Below are 14,947 nucleotides of genomic sequence, written 5' to 3'. Positions count from 1 at the left end.
ATTTTGAAGGGTCTGAAGCTTATGCAGCAGGCGCTGTTGTATACCCATTCACAGTGCAATACAATAGTCAATCCTTGAAATGACAAGAGCCACGATTACCATTTTCTGCAAATCTGCAGTAATGTGCAGAAAATCCTTTTTCAGAATCATGAGGAGATAGAAGCACTAAGATGTAACTTGATTAATTTGATCTGAATGGCAGAGGTTTCCGTTGAACAAAACCCCTAAGTTCTTAGCTTTCTGCCCTGGTGTGGGAAGTGGACCAAGACAAGAAGGCCACCAGGAGATGTTCCAGAAGGGGATGTTATTTCCAAAAAGGAGCACCTCCATCTTCCCTGAGTTCAATGTAAGACAATTATTCTGCATCTATGTCGCAATTTGTGCCAGACAGTTATTAAACTTGTTTCCCACCTCTCCGACATGGGATGAAATTGTCACTACTATTTGAGTTTAGTCAGCATAAAAGACAACAGAAAAACCATGAACTCGAATGGGTTGGGCAAGAGGAGCCATAGATCTTAAAAAGCGTTGGACATAACGATGAGCCCTAGGGCGCCCCATACAGGAGATAAAATAGTGCAAAGGTGAAATTGTGAACAGTAGTGATACTGGAATCATTGGTATCGATACTGGTGGTGTTAATTTGTTAGTGGTATTATTGGTATTGGTGTGATTTGTAGTGGTGGTATTTGTGATTGTGGTATTACTGGTGGTCTGGTTTGAAGGTGGAGTGGCACTGCTGTGGAATCGATGGACGTATGGTATTGGTTGTTGAATTGATGATATTGGTGGTGATGTGGTACCAATGGTGTGTGGTATTGATGGTGTGTGGTATTGATGGAGTAAGGATTCGCACATAAAGCGACTTGCTCTCTTTCATGAACCTCGTTAACTTGTAATAGTATTAACCAACCCCGTTTTTTTATTAATATCGCACTTTTACAGTACACGCGGGTGTCCCAGAGACGCTTGCTCATGTGTCTATTAATCCTAACCATGCTTGCATACTACAGAAATTCAGTCTGCGCATGCGTCGGTCATACCCATGTGATGTGACGCACTCGCAGTTTTGGAGGGAGAGTTCACTCATGCGCATTGTAGCTAAAAATGGCCGCTTGTCTATAACCACGCGTTCTGCTTGCCCATGCTGCTTTGCATTCCTATCAATTTCCGCATAACCTTTAATCGCTATAGTTATTATGAAGTAAGGGGTGCAGCGTAGATTATCATGGTGTACAGTGTATTCATTTTTTCTATGTTTCTAATTTGTTTTCGCTTACTTTTCATGTACCGCGTATCTGGGGGCCTGGGAGTTGGGGAGCGTCTCCATCTTATAAGTCTATGTGGACCCGATCACGTGATATGAGGACCGGGCCTTGCATCAGTGGAACTCAGCCAGCTGGCTGACGAAGCTGAAGACGCTCCTGGGAAGATCACCTCTAACCCCGGGAGAAGATGCTGAATTTCACCTAAAACTGTTACATTGTTTCTTTCCACTGTGTACTCTATTGTCTTCTTCTACACGTATGCCTGGGAACAGGAATGTAAGGGGTGGGTAATGACATATAAATATTAATTGTGGGAACACAGAATTTGAGGTGGTGACAGTGACCTAACCACCTCTTCTGACCAATCGTAAGCTGGGACCCTGTCACTTGCAACATTTGTGGGTGGTCTAGGAACCCGAAAAATGGTATATCTAGCTTAGTTTAGTTAGGGAAAATTGTCCAACTTGTCCAAATAGCTGACCTGTCACCGACCCCACGACTCTATAGGTGATTGATACAGAGAGCTGCGGAGCCCTCTGTCCGAATTTTCCACAAACTCCAAGGGGTGGAAATAGTCTCAAGTGCTGGCGAAGCACTTAGCTGGGAGATTCGAGAACCCAATCGGAGTTACTGGCGGATTCCGTGTGGTGAGGGGGTAGCGCAGGCATTGCATCCGAAGCTGCAGGTGTTGGTCGTGCCCTTTGGTGAGCCCAGTCCTGACCCAAAGTCCTGAGGGGTATCCTGTCCTGATTTTCCGTGAGCTGTACTTGCTCACCTACTGGCGTCCTAAATCCTTGAGGGTCCTTGTCCTCGTCTTTTCCTGAAGCTGACCCGTGGCCAGGGTTAGTCCTCATTCCTGTCCTAGGTAAATATATCAGTGGGTGTCCGTTTACTGTCCCTTTTCCTTCCTGCTCTTTAATAAAGCCTCTATGCCCATGATATTCTCTCTGTTCTTTCAATGTCGCATATGCAAACTGTTTATTAGTATGTTCCATTTTTCCCCTTTCCTGTAAGGCATCTTGAAACTGTTTTTGCTTGAATAGTGTGATGAATATTATTGATGTGTAGGATCTAAGTTTAGGTTAATTAGATAGATTAAGCCTAGGGTTTGAATCACTTGTAGGTCTTTAGGAATTCACGGACTAATGTTCTTTAACTTTCCTTCCCTAGTATAAGCCTGAAACTGAATAGTATGTTCCCTGTTACCCTTACCCAGTAGATTTTCACTCGCACTCAAATGGTGCTTGCCCTCATTCATAGTTATATCATTCTTGTAATCCTGATTATTGATGTTTTGATCTGCATTAGCCTTATACTTTTGTCACTTTGAATTTTGCTTTCTATATAAATTCCTTAAAACCCTTCAAGTGTCTGTGGTCATTGTAGACTTTTAAATGTTAATAAATGAATAGAGTAAAGGTTTAGAATTATCTTGTCACCTGTCCTCTGATAGCTCCTGATCCGTCAGGATGAGTAAGTGCCTGTGGTAAGTCAGGTACCATGGTAATAGGGTTTCAGAATACACCCTCAAAGTACTGATAGTAGTGCGTAAACTTGCCCGACTCACAAAATATAGTATTTCAGTCACGTCATGGGCCCAAGTGCGTGAAAATCTGGAAAAACTCAGAGCCGGGTGACCTGCGCGCTCTATCAGTATTTTCTGGTAGCAGAGGTATGGTTAGGACTAGTTAAGATAGGTAGATAAGATAGTTGCTGTTGAACCGTGAAAAATAAAATCTGCTGCTGAAACATTTTTGCTGCTATAATAAGGATTGTTATTGCATTTAAATGTCAGAGAATAAGTTCATTATATTTCATGAAATATTAAGTATATATTACTAACCAATTGTGAGTGATTGTTTTCATGTTTTGGGGATCCCCGGTGAAAAGAAATAGCAGGTGGTGAGTAGAATCCACTTGGCTGTGAGGTCACTGGCTAGGAGGGAGATTAGTGCATGGTTAGGCAGAACTGGAAGCGCTAATTAGGACTTTCATAAATTCATTGATGTGTAAATGTTAGCTACCAATACCGTGGTGAAACTCCCGTTGTCATATCACCTAGTAAAGGTCACAGGCGGCAGGAGTAATAGGTTCTTTGGAGCTTGAATGACAGCAAGGGAGGACATTGGTGAAAATTGACTTAGTATATATACCGGAAAGAAGTGGATTAGTCAAAAGAGTAGCAGGTTCTCTATTGCTTGTGTGAAAAGGATAGGCAAAGGGGATCTATCCGTAGTGAATGAAAAGTAGACAAAAGTGTTTTACTTGCAGTAAAAGAAAAACCCTCTTTCTTTTTAAAACCCTCAAGCACAGTGACGAACGTTATACGTTGTTAACTAAAATCTGCATTTGCACTTTTTCAAAGTTTCCGTTACCTTGTGAAGGAGGGAGTCATACGCAAGGCTGCACTGACGTCACTCCGTGCCGCGCTGGTATTGGTTGAGCCAGCGGGTGTGTAGCGAAGCCAGAATTGTAAGGGAGGGGTGAGTGCCGTAGAGTGAGACTCCGTCTCACGAAAGGGCCGCGCACCCATTGGTCAACAGGTTTTGCAACCTCAGTGCTGATTGGTTGCTGTGAGTTGAAAGATGCGTTAGCATTGGAAGCCCATACGTAAACAAAATTAATCAATCCGAGCTTGAGGATAGTTTGGAGAGGTGTATGTGGTATCCCGAATTCTTACCTAATCAGCAAAAACTAGGTTTTCATAAGGAACAGATGCTAAGAGGTAGACCTTACAATATGTACGGAGGAAAGAGAAAATTGACTCTTGCCGAAAAGATCAAGAATTATTTCAAGAAAGACAAACCCATTAGAAGTAGGGAGGGTGTGATCATTCCACCTCCTAATACTCCCGCATCCTTTACGATGTTTGACAAAGGGTACCATACTTGTGTGTGGTTGGAAAATTGGGTAAAGTACACTGAAGATGACGGAGTCCTAGCATTTCCCCTCGATGGTACTTTTAATGGTAGAATCCTGTTTAACTTGAGAACCCGAATGAATGAATTACACCCCCGACCCAGATTAACGCAATACGAAGCTTTAGAGGAATGGGAGATTGAGGCTCTAGAGCGAGACAGACCCCGAATGGATAAGGGAGTGAGCAAATGGTATCCAAAATTACAGCAGGAAACAAAAGAACAGAAGATGAAGCAGTGGAGACAGAATATGATGGTTGAGGGACTATTTCCGATGTTTGGGGTAACCGAACAAGCAGGAGGGAAAAAGACCGAGAAAACTCGACACCTAATGACCGTGGGGGATTCAGAGGATGAGTATCTGGAGGATTAGGTTTTTTTTTTTTAAAACCTTTATTGAACATTTGCAATCAAATACAGACAAGGGCCTACAACCCCCAGGGCTGGCCGCTAATCATAGGATCTCAAGTCAAAAGCGTATCGGTTGCAAAGATAAATCGATTTATACACAGGATAGGAGGTTTTCATTTTTAAATAATAAGTAGAAGAGTCGGGTGTCGCACAGTGTCTCGGATCCTAGAGGAGGGCGAGCGGGGAAACAACGTATTCTAAAGAAACTCGCTATCCACTGAGTCAACGAAGTTGGGACATGAGTCATCAGGATATACTAGCACATTTCGTATGCCGACTCCATCAGTACTGACCGCCCCAGAGCCCCAAAATCCCGAATAATCAAGGTGCAGGTATAGAGACCAGGATGCAAGAAAGCCGAACCCACTACACTAACCCGGAAAAGAAAGGAAAAAAGGACAAGAAAAGAGAAGGAAGAGAAGAGGCCATAGAACAAAAACAAAAACGAACACCCATCCCCACACCCCCCCACCCTGCACCCCTGCTGATGACTACGGCCACCCCCCTAGCAGCGTGCCTGTCGCCTAATAATAGAACCCAAAATATAGAAGGGAGAGAGAAAGAGAAGGCAAAAGACCCTACTCGTGAGGGAAATCGGAGGAGGGCATGTTACTACGGACTCCTGGTCTCCTTCCCCCGTCATGACTAACCCCGTCCCGGGCTCCGTTAGATCAAAAAAGACACAGTCCCGTTAAACCTATGCGACAGTGAGAGACCCAAATAACAATCTCAACCCTGGCCCCGTCTATCAAATGCACTAAAGTCATTAGTTAAAGAAAACCATGTCCACAAAGCTGAAAAAGGTGCGGCAATTCTCAATATGGATGATTGGGAGTTAACAAGGTCCAAAACAGCAAAGGATGAAAAGTAGACAATTCCAGAATGGGGATATCTTGCAAGTGTTCCAGGGGATACACAATCAGGGGTTTCAACGGCTCCATAGGGCGATCAGGCACAGTACAGTCAGGTGGATCTGGTATAGTAGGAGCAAACACCGCTTCCAGCGCCGGGTCAAGACAAGTCTCCGAGAAAGATAGTAAAATGCAGGCTGATTGCCGGGGCTTCGGTATCAAGTCAGGGTCCGCTCTCAAAACTGTGAGGCCATCAGTCGCAGACAACAAACTGCAAGTCCGGACTGCAATGGTTCCCCTGAGTGCCATGAGTGCCTCCAGCACCGTTCGCAATGACGGGCCAGGTCCAGCCTGCTCTGCTAGCTGCATTTCTTCCTCCAGCATGGTAGTCCCCTCGGAGTGGCGCCTTCTCCGGGGCAAAATTAGACGGAGCAGGAGTAAGCCATGAGGGACTGAAGTTTAGCAATCAATCATACGCAGCGAGGCACTGACCCGGGGGGATCGACGAGCGATTGCCGAACCCCCGGTCAGAGACCCCCGCAACACACCACCGTGCGTCACTCGTCTCCTCACCTACTATTGAAACACCAGGCAGTTGGCAGTAGCATACCAATCAAAAGTCCGAATGTTCCGGAGAGCGGACCCTACCACAGTCGGCAGTCCGTTGTTGTTCAACTCGGACCCGGCAGAGCTTGCACTCGAGACCCCGGCGTCCCCGCTGGGTTAGGCCTCACACAACCATCGACTATCTCCGCTCCACGGCTGCAGAGAAACACCGGGACTGCACCACCGGAAAACAGGTCAGATCACACACATGGATCCGGTGCGGGAAATCAGGATAGACAACAGGATAACAGACCGAAAGACGGAGGTCGGCGGAGCCGGGGGACTATGCGGCCATCTTGGTTGGTGACGTGGCTCCTCCTCTCTGGAGGATTTTTTAATGAAAAATCCACCTCCTTATGCTGAAGCGTCAGGAACCCTAAGTTCGAAAAATCCCTTTTTCCACCATCCCAGAAGTAGAAGGGCCAGCGAGACAGATGTAACTGGTACTGGTGGCAGACCCAGTAATAGCGATGACTTTTGCAGACCTAGTACCGCGGTCCCAAATTACCGACCTTTTGGTGAAGATAGACCAGGGTCAGCCAACCCTACTGCCCCGAATATATACCCTCCTTTGGTGCCCCAAATAATGCATGAAAACTCGTCAGAAAGAGTGTTACAAGAAAGAGAAAGAGATGCCCTGATTAAGCAGCGAAATGATCTAATTCAGACTATAGCTCAGATACATCCCAGTCCTCACGCCCTGACTATCTCTGTAACTATTGGTCCTGCCATACCCCTTTACGGGGATAGGCAGGCTACTCCTAAAACTCCAGTCATTACTCCCATCCCAGCACCCCCAAGAAAAGAGCCACTCGTCATTGATGACCAGGCGAGTGAATGTGAGTCTGTAATCTCCCTAATGGATCTGCCCATAAGGGAGCCTGGGAACAGTGAATCTCAGGCAGGGAGTCAGGCTAAGGCAAGGGAAGTCCTAATCGAAACAACATCAGGAATCCGGAGTGCCACAGTGGTGACTCCAGAGGAATTAGATAGATGGACTAAAGAAATGGACCGAGAAACTTCACCGCCCAAGCCTTTGTATATTTACAGGCTAAGGATAGAAATGGAGGAACTAATGGCCGGAAATGTGGGATTAGACAGATTAAATACTCTTAACGAGGAAGAGTTGCTGTTTAGCTGCAAGAGCCTTACCCGGAATACTAGAGTGCTCCATGAAAAGCTAATGGACACTGCGGCAGACATGGGAATTGATGTAAGTCGATCCAAAGTCTTGCATAAACCCATAGAGCAGAATTCTCAGATAAAGATTTAGAGAACATGAATGTGTCAGGGAGGAAAACACAGATAAAGGAACTGCTGAACATACTGCAGAAATGGGGAGATCTAGATAAATGGAAAGCCAGGTGGGCAAAGAAAAAGGAAGATAGTAGGGTAAAACCAAAAGCTTCTGAATACGTGTTAAAAGAAGTAGGTCAAGCAGAAAAACTGTATCCCATGAGAGAAGTGCCAGGTGGGAAATATGTACATGTCCCGTGGTCCCGACAAAACATTGTGTCTTTTACCAATGACTTCCCAAAATTGAGAGAGAAGCCAGTGGAGTGGTATAGGCAGGTGGAGCGATTTGTGAAAGTCCAAAAGTGTCTCCTGAAGGACCTGGATGGGTTCTTTGACATTGTAGTTCCTGTAGATTTATGGACTGACTGCAAAATAGCAATTGATTGGCCTAGTGATGAATATACAAGGGACTCCCGAACTGGAGCTCCTTCCCCAGATGTAATGAGAAAATATGACCAAGATATACAATACCTAAAAGGAAAGGTACCAGCAAAAGAAACAGATTGGACCCGAATAGATAGAACTACCCAGGATCATAATGAAACGGTGCATTCCTATTATGAAAGACTGTTGCAGGTATTCAAAACCTACAGTGGCATCGATAATATTGAAATGAAGGATATGACTCATTTCATTTATCGATTCGTGTTGGGTCTGAGACCGGAAATTTCTCAGTTGATTAGAGACAATAAAATCTGTTGGCAGGGAAAGCCCATAAATGATGTCCTCAAGTACGCTAAGTACTGCGAGGATGAAATGGAGAACAAAAAGAAGGCCCTGAAGGAAAAGGTGATGTGGGCACAAGTAAAATTGGCTGAACAACAAGAGAAACAGTTAAGTAAAATGACTAGTAATGCTCCAAATACTAACTCTGGGGGAGGAGGGAAACCCCGAGTAAAAATGAGTAAAGAAGAGGCCAAAAGGAAGTTTCCCTGTCACGGGTGCGGTCAGATAGGGCACTGGAGAGACGAGTGTCCACACTTGCAGGCTGGTAATGCCCCCATAAATGGTTTAAATCCACAGGTGCAGAAAGAGGGGCCACGAAAGAATCAGCAACAGGTAAACCCGCCTCCATTGCCTCGAGCTCCTAGACCTAATTATAAGAATCAGGCTCAACAGAATGAAAGGGTTGAGGTATGGGAAGGAGGGAATGAGAGAAATACAGCAACTTCACAGTTCCTGTTAAATGATACATTCCTCTGTGATGAACAATACTGACGGGGCCTGAGGGGGGAGGAATGGGAGTGCGTGCTTGGCGCCTCCCTACCGGTAGACCAGACAGGGCCATACATTGAAGGAAAGGTTGAAGGAAATGATGTCACCTTTCTGTTGGACACTGGTGCTACCCGTTCGACTGTGCGAACTGCGGACGTTCCCAACCTACCCCTCTCGGGAGAAGCGATCCAAGTAGTGGGCGTATCAAATCAGATAATTAGTACACCTGTAACTGAACCAATGGAGATTTCTATAGGGAATTTCAAAGAGATGCACAGATTTGTTGTCTGTGATTCTAGCCCAGTGAATCTACTGGGACGTGATTTGTTGTGCAAAATGAATTGTACCATCTTTTGCACACCAAAAGGCGTCGAAATTCAGACCCCAGATGAAGATGGCCTGTACAAACTAATGTTGTTAAGGCCCGATGCAGCAGTTAAAGCTCTGACCATTCATGACTTACCTGAAGAACTCCAACGAAAGGTGATACCAGAGGTAAGGGATTTCACCGGGAGAGATGTAGGATTGATGGCAAATGTGGACCCAGTTAAAATAGCCATTAAACCCAATGCTACCTACCCGAAAACTAGACAGTATAAAATGAGTGCAGAAGTAAAAGCAGGAGTCGCCCTGGAGGTAAACCGGTTGCTGGAAGCAGACATTATACAGGAAGTAATGAGCAGTCCTTGTAATTCACCCATAATTGGAATTAAAAAGCCTAGCGGAAAGTACAGGGTAGTGCAGGACCTGCGAAAGGTAAACCAGATTGTTGTACCTTGCTGTCCGATTGTGCCAAACCCTGCAGTGATCCTGTACCAGATCCCATGGAATGCGGAATGGTTCACTGTCATAGATTTGTGCCATGCGTTCTTTTCCATCCCATTGCACCCAGACAGCAAATTTCTTTTCTCGTTTGAGTTTGACAGTCATGTCTACGTCTGGAATCGTGTCCCCCAGGGGTACACAGAAAGCCCCTCAATATTTAATCAGATTCTAAAAAGATGCCTTGAATCCCTAGTTCTACCAAAAGAGTCTGTCCTGGTTCAGTACATAGACGATCTTCTAGTGGCGTCTAAAAGTCAAAGCGACTGTGTTACTGATACCATTGCCTTGTTAAATCATTTGGGCAAAGGAGGACATAAAGTGTTGCCTGACAAATTGCAGTACTGTAAAAAGTCAGTGAAATATCTGGGGCACCAGATAGAAAAAGGTGTCAGGAAAGTCACTTCCGAAAGAGTTAGAATAATTCGAGATATGGAATTACCCAGAACCCAGAAGGAAGTCAGAATGTTCCTAGGAGTTGTGGGATACTGCAGACAGTGGATTGTGGGATTTGCTGTTTTAGCCAAGCCTTTGATAAAAATGACCAAGAAAGGAGTAGATGATCCAGTTAGCTGGGATGACGAAAGCATGACAGCCTGTATAAAATTATGAAATTGTCTGTGCTCTGCTCCTGCACTGGGAATGCCTGATTACTCCAAGAACTTTGAATTGTTCTGTGATACCCGAGACAATTGTGCACTCTCAGTCCTAACACAAGAACATGGTCTGACTAGACGTCCAGTGGCCTACTTTTCAGCCACTCTGGACCCAGTGGCTGCTGGGTTACCCGGGTGTCTGAAAGCAGTGGATGCTACTTGCACGAGTCTGGAACAAAGTGAAAACATTGTCCTGGGACATCCTGTAACGGTTTATGTTCCACATTCAGTTGTGATTCTGTTAACCCGAACCAAGTCCCAGTATCTCACACCTAGTCGGCTGACTAAGTATGAGAGAATTCTTATTGGTGCAGAGAATGTGATAATTTCCTGATGCAATATTTTAAACCCTGCAACCTTGTTGCCCCTCGCGCAAAATGCAGCAGTGGAGGGCGAAATTGAGCATAATTGCATTGACTTAACTGAGTTTAGCACCAAACCACGTCCTGATATAAAAGAAACGGCCCTTCCCATAGAGGATCTTGTGATGTTTGTGGATGGCTCCTGTTTGAGACATGAGGATGGCGGGTTGAGTGCTGCCTATGCTGTAGTCACACTGGAAACGACCCTAGAGGCATCCTATCTAAGTGAAATAAAATCTGCCCAAGTAGCCGAGTTAATAGCATTGGCCAGAGCTTGCAAACAAGGGAAAAATAAAAGAGTAACCGTATACACTGACAGTCAATATGGTTATGGGGTTGTTCATGACTTCGGCCAGCTATGGTTGCAAAGAGAATTCATGGCTTCCTCAGGTACCCCTATCAGAAATGGAAAAGTGGTACAAAACCTACTGGAAGCAATCCAGTTACCCAAAGAATTGGCGGTAGTCAAATGTGCTGCTCACAAATCTGGAAATGATGATGTGACAGCCGGTAATAGATATGCTGACCAAATTGCCCAGTACTGCGCCCGATACAAAATGTCCCTAAAAATCAAATTATGGGGAGGCGGAAACAGCTGCCAACGTATGGTGTTTGAGAATGTATCTACTTGGAGGGAACTAAAAGAGTTGCAGCAAGCAGCAGAGGATGAGGAGAAGCAAAGATGGGAGACTGAGGAATGTCAGCTCAGGGAAAGAGATGGCGTTATGATTGATAAAACGGGTGTGCCTGTGTTGCCAGATAGCATGGCTACCCCAATGGCCAGGATGATACATGGAGACACCCATATTGGGAGGGATGCAATGTGCTGTATGTTTCACAAAGTGTTCTATAACTCAAAGCTCAGGAACATCGCGGATATGCTTTTCCAAAGGTGCTTAGTGTGTCAGCAGTTCAACGCAGGGAAGAGGACTGTAGTAGAGCAAAGTACCATTGGAAGGGCAGAAGGTCCCTTTGTCAGACTGCAGGCTGACTTTATTCAGTTGCCCATGTGTAAAGGATACAAATACGTCTTGGTAATAGTTTGCCTATTCTCAAGGTGGGTGGAAGCATACCCAGCAAAGAAAAATGATGCCCTTACTGTAGCCAAATTGTTACTCAGGGAGCTAATACCTAGGTATGGTTTTCCAGAGACAATTGAAACAGACAGAGGTGGGCACTTTGCCAACGAAATCCTAAAAGAGCTCTATACAGCATTCAAGATTGAGCCTAAGCTACACTGTGCATACCATCCAGAGGCTTCTGGAATAGTCAAACAAGTAAATGGCACTATAAAGTCAAGATTGGCCAAGATGTGTAATTCCACAAAATTGAACTGGATAGAAGCTTTGCCCCTTGTCTTGATGGGATTGAGGAGCATTCCAAACCGAAAGACAGGCCTGAGCCCCCATTAAGTACTAATGGGAAGAGTGATGCGACAGGCATGGGTACCAGGACACAAACTGCTGAGTATTTCGGATGATTTGGTGCTAGAATACTGCAGGCATCTGGGTGACCAAGTGCGTTCTATCTCTCACCAGATTGGGGAGACTGCTGTTGAATGGCCAACCACTCCAGCCCATAAACTGAAACCTGGGGATTGGGTGGTGTTGAAGAAGCACACCCGGAAGAGTTGCCTTGGACCAAAGTGGGGAAAACCGAGGCAAGTGATCCTTGTAACTACCACTGCTGTAAAGTGCGCCAGCGTGCCGTAGTGGATTCATGCCAGCCATACCAAGAAGGTAACCGAAGAAGAGGCGGCTGAGGCTGAAGGTGGCGCAGCTGAAGAGACTCCAGACGAGGGTCCGGATCTAGCTGACGTAATACTACCGAGCACCAGTCAAGACGAATGGTTCCCAGCCGACGACCTGATTCTTGATCCAATAAGAACCAGAAAATATTCCTACCTAGATAGAGAGTGGGATAGTGAGGACGAGACAGGGCTAGAAGAAGAAGGTCAGGTTATCGAGATTCACGTCAGACCTGATCAGGAAATAGGTCAAGTAGGGACAGATCAAGTCATCGACACTCCTCCAAAGACTCATGAGACTGAAAAGGGACAGATAGTAATTAAAGCTGAAGTTCATGCGGAAGAAAAACAAGGGTTCGAAGTGCATGAACAGGAACAGATAGACATAGACGAACGTGTTCAGGAAACAGAGTCCAAATCCGTTGAAACCCAAAGTCAAATACAAAATATACCTGAACAAGGCCAGCTTAGAAACCAGGCAGAAGAAGCTGAAGAAAGACCTAGAACTAGTCAGTCAGGAAGGGAAAAGGACACTGCCAAAACAATAGTGCCACAACAGAACGAAAATAAAAGAGTTCGTGAAGAGGGCCAAGTCACCTCGACGACTAAAAGGCTCAAGAAGAAAAGTGAACCCAGATATATAAAGAGACTGAAATTAAGATTGAAAATGGTAGAAGAGAAAATAGAAGACCGAAAAAGAGCTGTTAGCGAAAAACAGAGAACAGCTCAACAAAACAGACGCAGTACCAGAGTAAAAAGACTAAATAGAAACTATCAGAGTCCTGGTGGACCTATTTGGTGTTGGAAGAGATTGACGATTCTGAAGTGAATGACCGAAGCAATCAAGATTCGGTCGAGGATCTGAGTCCTGAGGAAGAAGACCCACCGTGAAAGTGAAACTGCGTAAGCCTCTTGTGTTGAGAAACTAAAGAGGGGTTGGAAAGCCACCTGTAATCTAAAATGTCTGATTCAAATGTGAATGAAAGACCTAGAGGGAATTGTTGTAAAACCTGCTGTAAAATATGCTTCTGCAGCGTAGCAATAGTTATAGTAGTATGGATAGGACTAACAGTCTTTATACCTTTTATGATAAGTAAAGATACTAACCTGTACCCTACCAAACCCATGACCCCAGACACAGAAGTTGTACATACGGAAGAAACACCACAAAACATAGAAAGACGTGACAATTCAGTCAGCTTGAAACAAACCCGACCTGACTTAGAAGCACCAGATGAGGAAGGACTACATTTTCACAAAATGAGAAACAGATCACATTTAAATGTCTTTGCAAATCTTTTAGTGCATTATGTAGAAGCTATGGAAATAGAAGATTGTTATGTTTGCATGAAGCTACCTACTTCAGTAGCTGAGGGCGTGACCTATCACCATTTACCCCTGACCTATGGAATTTCCTGTAGTATATTAGCAAGCTTATTTTATAGAAGCACTTTACAGTACTACTATTCAAACACTGACGTGATTTTTTCTGAACTACCTATTCGGGGACACCTGAACCTTGTGCATATCAGGAGTGAAGTGACTCGTTACATGGGAGAATACTTTCTGACTATAGGTGACATAGATTTGAATGAAGCTCGAAGAGATAATTTGACTTGTTCATTACATGAGCAAGAGAAAATGTTTTTGAAAATGGCAGGAAAGAGAAGAGAGAGTTTCCAAAGAAAGGCCAATGATAAAAGACAGAAAACTCCTAAATGGGCTGAAAGCATGGAGGGCACCTCAAATGGCGAAGCAGGTCCTGCGTTGTTGCTGGATTTTGAACGGAAAGGGAAACTCTGTCTTCATAGAGAAAAGACTAGTTATTATAACAATGTATTCATTGGTTCCAGTGAATGCGAACATAATTACAAGGTAATTGAAGGTTGGGGTTTCAAAAATGGGTCAGAACCTGTGTTTCCCGGAATTTATTATATATGTGGAAACAAGGCTTATTTCAAATTGCCGGATCACTGGTATGGAAGCTGCTATTTTGGCATTGTCTTCCCGAAAATATACCATGTGAACAACGCCACTGGAAGCAATGAAAATACTAATAGTTTAGTACGCAGTAGACGTGAAAGTGTAGGAGAAACTATAGGTGATATATTTAGTGCACTGATACCTGGAGTGGGAGTGGTTCTGAATACTCACCGTATCTGCAAATTATCTACAGTAGTGGATCGGTTGTCAACTGACACTGCTGCTGGATTCCTGCTGGTCGATACTGAAATGGTTGCGATCAGATCAATGGTTTTACAGAATCGCCTTGCTCTTGATACCCTATTGGCAAAAGAGGGCGGAGTCTGCAGAATGCTGAAGGCGCAACATTGTTGCACTTACATTCCTGATAAAAGTGTGGAAATTAAGAAATATGTACAAAACATAACTAACTTGGAAAAAGAACTCAAACCACTGGAGGTTGAAAGTGCCTGGAAGAGACTAACTGATGGTCTCTCCTCTGTAGGTAGTTGGTTTTCTAACATAGGTCATAGTATTGTAGGGAAAATACTGATGCTAATAGCTGGAATAAGTCTGATTGTGTTCATAATAATAATTTGCTGCAAATGTCAAAAATTTAGAAAGAAGTACACAGTAAATAAGAGAGGAGTCAAGAGAAATATTGACGAACTTGAATTAGAAGAGTTAAGAAACCAGATTTATAAAAAGGCCAAAGGTTTCCATCCTAATAAGGATGCTGAAAAGAGGCTCAACAACAAATTTTTTGAAATCGAAATGAGTGAGATGTGAGAGAGACGAAGTTGGCATCTGTTTCCATTAATAGTGATGATAGT

Source organism: Lissotriton vulgaris, chromosome 2_2 (genome assembly GCF_964263255.1).
Source record: "Lissotriton vulgaris chromosome 2_2, aLisVul1.2, whole genome shotgun sequence".
NCBI lineage: Eukaryota > Metazoa > Chordata > Amphibia > Caudata > Salamandridae > Lissotriton > Lissotriton vulgaris.
Note: the sequence above shows the minus strand (reverse complement) of the source record.